The 6361-nt window shown below is 40.6% G+C and overlaps 1 pseudogene; it reads right to left on the minus strand.

Moving 5' to 3' along the window:
- Positions 1 to 3991: 3991 nt before the first annotated feature.
- Positions 3992 to 4614, minus strand: LOC140498084 (high mobility group protein B2 pseudogene; annotated as a pseudogene).
- Between the last annotated feature and the right edge of the window lie 1747 nt (positions 4615 to 6361).

A 6361-nucleotide genomic window follows, 5' to 3' on the forward strand; every position in this document is an offset into this window, starting at 1 on the left:
CAAGTCCAACTTGGAGGCTGTCTTCTTGGTGAATTCCTCCTCCTTTTTAGGAGAGCATTCTTTTCCTCTTCCAATTTTCCGAGAGTTTTTTCTGCTTTAACCTTTGACCCTGTTACACTACATATATCAGTGCATATATGGACACTTCCTTAATAAGCTTGGATAAGTCCCTTAACTTCATAGGACCTCAGTGTCTTCATCTGTAAAATGAGAGAGTTGGACTAAATGACCTCTGAGATATTGCCCACGTCTAGATCTATGATTCTGTGATCATATGTCATTTAACTTCTCTGTCCCTATTCCACCAAGGCCTATAAGCTCCTAGAGGATAAAGATTTTTGTTCTTTCCTATCTTATGCTAAAATGTGTGTGTGTTGATCCTTCATTGCCAAAGAAGACTATGCCATCAGGGAAATAATGACATGACTTGCACTTTACTTTATTTGGAATGAGGGACAGTTGTGCAGGTCACCAGCCTCACTTCTCCTCCAGAGACATCAGAATCCAATTACCAGATATTCATCAAGATGACTGGAGATGACCTAGGATGAGACAATTGGGGTTAAGTGATTTGCCCAAGGTCACACAGCTAGTGAGTGTCAAGTGTCTGAAGTGAGATGTGAGCTCAGGGTCTCCTGGCTCCTGCACTGGTGCTCTATCCACTGCATCACCTAGCTACCTTGTATGCTAAAATAGAGAATAGGGAACAGAATTAAATTTTAACGAATTGAGCTGAGTTAATAGCCAAGTTAAAGAGCAGGTGAGAGCCATCAAGTTCAATGTGCAGAGCGTTAACTAGGGTGGGCCACTGAAGCTTTCCCTAGGAATCAAAATGTAGAGGGCATTGGGAACACATGAAATTCTTAGGAAAAAATGACATGAACACCTAGTTACCAGTTATAAGGCTTTAAAATAAAAAGCTCCATGAATGTACCACCTGAGTGACTGATCATTCTCCTTATCACCCTGGGTTGTACCAGAGTTCTTCTAAGATCCCTTCCAGTTCCAAATGAATGATCTCATGATGTTACAAAGCTATGTTAATCCATCTTCTGCTAGTGGACCCTAGTTAATAACAGTTCCCCTATCCCCCAGCTCCTAATTGCATACTTCATACTTGGCCCACCATACAAATATTGATAATTAGGACTCTGCCCTGGAGGTAAATACTCTTAGGTTTGGGCCTTTGCATGACCTAGCAGGAATAATGGATAATGTAATACCGCCTAAGAATTTTTCCAAGATTCAATGCAACTCAATAAACTTTTATTAAGCTCCTACTACATACCTGGTACTGTGCCAAGTGGTGGGTGAGATAAATCAATATTACACTATTATGTTCATAACTAATTATTAATTGTGATCCATAATTTTACCTTTTATTTTCTGTCAAGGCCTCACTCCTGTTGTCAGTCAGTCTCTGAAGGGCATGGTTGGTTGATGAGATGGAAGAGATTGTTCCTAGACTTCAAGAAACATGCTTGTCAATTTGGGGATTCCACCTAACCAGAAGACTTAATTTCTTTTTAGAGTATAAACAAAATCTAGTCTGGGTGAGCCCTTACCATGTCCTTGATCTCCTCCAATGGAGTTTAGGGTGACCCGTCTCATGAAGGAGAAAACCAGCCAGAGAGGTCAAGATGGGAATGACTTCCCCTTGCTCAGATTGTTGGAGGCAGCTGAATCTTATGATCAAGTCACATTCTCAGAAGGAGGAGCTGAAGACTTTTGGTCTACCTCCTCATTAAATGTCCTTCAATCAAAGATGACTTTCATTTGCCATGGGAATTCCCTTTCAGGAGAGTTATATGGTGTTTCAGGGTCTCCCTTGCTGTCTTTGGTTATTAACAGAAACCTTTGACAATCAGTTTATTGATTGTGGGCTAGTCTAATTAATAGATTGTTAAAAACCCAGAAACTCTGTCTCTGTGGGGGTTTCATTCATCACATAGGGATATAAAAAGAGGAAAACTACAATCCCTGCTCACAAGGAGCTTAAATTCTAGTGAGGGAGACAACATGAAAACAACTATATGCAAACAAGCTGTATATAGGATAAGCAGGAAATAATTAGCAGAGGGAGGGCACTGAGATGAAAAGGGTTTGCAGAAGGCTTCCCCAGTAGGAAATTGGACTTCAGTTCGGACTTAAAGGACACCAGAGAAGTTAATAGAGCAGAGGAGGGAGAGCATTCCAGGAAAGGAGGACAGTCACAGAAAATGCTGAGATGGAGCATCTTGTTTATGAAACAGTCAAATAGTCAGTGTCACTAGATGGGGGGCAGATGTGTAAGAAGACTGGAAAGGTAGGAGGGAGATGGATTAGGAAGGGTCTGAATGCCAAACAGAGCATTTTTTGTTTGCTCTTAGAGGCAATAGGGAGCCACTGGAGTTTATTGAGAGGGGGCGTGTGCAGTGACATGGTCAGTCCTGCTCTCTTAGAAAATCATGTTAGCAGCTGAATGGGAGATGAATTGGAGTGGGGAGAGACCCGAGGCAGGCAGACTCACTAGTACCTATTGTAATAGTCCAGGTGTGAGGGGATGAGGATCTGCACCAGGCTGGGAGCAGTGTCAGAGGAAAGAAGAGGCTGTTATTTGAGAGATGTTTCAAGGATCGAATTGAGAAGCCTTGGCCACAGATTGGACATAGGATGGAGGTGAAGGAAAGTGAATAGTCCAGATGACTACTAGGTTGTGAGCCTTAGGGACTGGGAGGAAAGTGTTGGCCTCTGGTACAAAAGGGAAGGCACAAGGAGGGAAGAGTAAAGGGGAGAGAAGATTCTGTATGTTGCTGGAACCCTCCATCAAAACATATCGACAGCTATTTGCAACTTTTTGCTTTGGGAATTACCTGAGTGTTGTTCTTCAGTCGTTTCTGACTCTGTGACCCCATTTCTCAGCAAAGATACTGGAGTAGTTTACTATTTCCTTCTTCGGGTCATTTTACAAATGAAGAAACCGAAGCAAACGTGGTTGAATGATTTGCCCGAGGTCCTAGTGTCTGAGGCCAGATTTGATCTCATCCTCCCAATTCCAGCCTAGAGTTCTATCTACTATGCCAACTAGGTTGGGAGTAATGAGAAAGTAAAGTCATCTACTAATGGTCTAGCAACTTGACATAATAAGTATGATACTGAATTTAGAGCCAGAAGACCTAAATTTGAATCCCACTTTGGAATTTACCAGTAGTATATTTAAGTACCAGTAGTATTTAAGTATCTAGATACAAACCTTATCTAGCAAGAGAATCCAAACTTCCCAATGGCAAGGATTGTTTCATTTTTATCTCTGATCATCTGCCCCTGACTCAGAGAGGGCCTTGTACACAGATGCTATATCTGTTATTGTCAACAGCTGCTGTCTCATCCTGAAACTTCCCTCAGTGACTGAGGTCTCCCTACCATGGCTCATTAAATCACTCCTGTGGCCTTTTCACCCTAAAATATTCTTCTGCCAGCTAGACTCCATTTTCTTCTTGGTAAGTTCCTTCTGGGAACTTTATTTTGGAGCAGTGCCCAGGGTAGCCAAAATTCATTCTCCTATTGTCTTTACTTCTAATTTTCTGGGCCAGCATTGGCATCTCATCCCTATTTTTATTTATTTTTTTAAATGTACATCATTTTATTACAAAATATTTTATCTAAAAAAACAAAATGCAACATTCTATAAAACTTAAGATTTGCTATGATACTACTTCCTAGGGATTTACCGTGCTACAACAATGCACTGTCAAGAAATTCAAAAGAAACTATTAAATATGCAGAAACATTCAACATCAGAAGCTTTAAACTCTATCTGGAGTGGCCCCTCAAAAGCTCCAATTTACATTACAAAATAGAGGTTCTCCCTACAAAGAATCTTTCACGTTTACCTATACACAAATCTGTACAGTTTTTATACTGAAGCTAACAATGATCTGCACCAGAGTTCACATTCTTAGCAAAACAATGACTTTCATCACACAAAAAATCTTCACAGCAGAAAATCCATTTACTCTCCATTATCATCATCCTTATCCTCCTCTTCCTCCTCTTCCTCTTCTTCCTCCTCATCAGGTTCATTCTTCTTCTTACATCCTGTTGGCCTGCCAGGGCCCTTCTTTCCTGCATCTCCCTTGCCCTTGGCGGGATATGCTTCAATATCCTTTTCGTATTTCTTCTTTAGTTTAGCAACTTTCTGTTCGTAAGGTAGCTTGTCTTTGGCCAACTGTTCAGACCACAGTTCCCCCAACTTTTTAGCAGTATCTCAAATAGAAAAGCCTGGGTGTTCACTTTTGATCTTTGGACGATGTTCAGCACAAAAGTGGAAGAACGCAGATGGAGGTCTTTTGGGGTGTTCAGGTTCTTCTTCTTCCCTTTCTTCTCACCTTTGGGAGGCACGTAGTTTTTCATCTCCCGATCGCACCGAGCTTTATCTCCTTTCGCGAGGTCTTCAAACTTGGACTTTTCTTTGGCGGACATGGTCTTCCATCTCTCCGAGCACTCTTTGGAGAACTCGGCGAAGTTTACGGGGGAGTCCGGGTTCTTCTTCTTGTGCTCCTCCTGGCACATTTGCGCAAAGAAGGCATATGAGGACATTTTGCCTCTCAGCTTGCTGGGGTCTCCTTTGCCCATCCTGACCCGCTTCTTACTCTACCTTGGGGAGAGGAGGAAAAGCGGCGCGAGGTCAGGATGCACGACTTGGGGGCCCTCATCCCCATTTTTAGCTTCCTTTTGTATATTCCTTAGAATGAAAGCCCTTTGGGCTGGGGAAATGACTATTTTTCTTGTATTTGTATTTTCCCCATTTAGCACAGTGCCTAGCATGCAGTCATCGTTTAATAAATGTTTATTGCCTTGTTGCTTATTTGCATGGTATGTATCCAATTCTCCTCAACTGGGTTTCCTTCCTTGGCCTTATTACAGTTGATTTTTTCTCAAAAGGAGCTAATGGTATACAGAGAATATATAAAGATGCAGGCTACAATCACTTTTTTTGTGGTTAGGATTTATGATTCCTGACAAACAAGGAAAAAGAGGACCTAACAGAGTTTGATGGCATATATGCATATTCCTCAACATATATTTTGTTTATGGGGCTTCTGATGTTTGCTTTTCCTCCTCTCTCTACTCATATCTCTTTGATATACATTAGTTACTATGGAAACACTGATGTTGTTCAGGGCAGAGGCTCATGGTAAAAAAAATCAGAAGTGAAGGGGAGCATTCCTTTATAGGCTGGTCATTCTTGTCCATACAATGAGGTTTAGGAAATAGCTTGCTTATAACGGTCACATGAACCCTTCTTAAATGTGACCTTAACAATACACTTATCCTCCCTGAATACTGGACAGGCAAAACATTTTGGTCATGTCACTTACCTGAGTAATTTTCTAGAGGACCAGTGACCAGTCAAAATGAATGCACTTCAGGTCTGCAAAAACCCCAAGAACTTCATGTTGAAGATTCATCACCTTTTCCAGAGAGGGAAGAGATATCTTAACTCTAGAGGATAAAGGGGTTCTGGATTTATGTTTCTGTTGCTGTAATAATTCATATTGTTACTGTTTTAATAACCTTATCAGAAGCAAGCATTCTGGAACAATGTGGACCCTCTACATAATTTAGCATGAAGCCGTTCATAACAATGTGTGGTGCCTTTGGAAATATGGGGCAAGAAAATTAAAAACAAGTAGAAATAAATCACCACAAACCCTTAACCTATAAATATTTGAGCTGAGAACCCAAACAACTCCATTCTAAAAGGTCCTATGATGGGAAGAGATATTTCTAATAAATGGAAAATCGTGATTAGTTGGAAAGTGAATATCTTTATAACCAAGCCATTTTTTTCTCAAATAAATAGAAAATGGAAACATATGTACCCTAATTACTGGGAGTACGTTGGGGTGGGGGAAAGAGAGTTGTGCAGTAGGGAGAGAATGACATAGTGTTTCATGGCATTCAATGCTATATTTATACTCTATTTACTTCTGTGCTTTGGAATATTAGTTTCTGGGAAGAAAATATTCATTTTTATGAACGATGATTACTGCAGTGCTGTTTGGCCTCAAGCACTTTCAAAGGGTTTACATATTGTTGTGTGCATGTTAGTAATGTTAGACAATGATGCATATCAGTGTGTGCCATTTGGGGCTCAATTCAGTTGTGTAGTGTTTGTAAGACTCCAATATTTATCTTCCCCTTGTTTGTCAAGACCACAAGGATTAATGAATTAAGTTGGGTCTGCCTTAATTCATATGTAACTACTGTGTTTTCCATTGGGTCATTGAAAGGTATGTTTATGTAGCTGAGGGAAGCTTGTTCCCATGAGTAACTAATTTATGTCAGACACATGGAGCTGAAATTGATTTCAGTGTTA

Source organism: Notamacropus eugenii, chromosome 4 (genome assembly GCF_028372415.1).
Source record: "Notamacropus eugenii isolate mMacEug1 chromosome 4, mMacEug1.pri_v2, whole genome shotgun sequence".
In the NCBI taxonomy this organism is placed as follows: Eukaryota; Metazoa; Chordata; class Mammalia; order Diprotodontia; family Macropodidae; genus Notamacropus; species Notamacropus eugenii.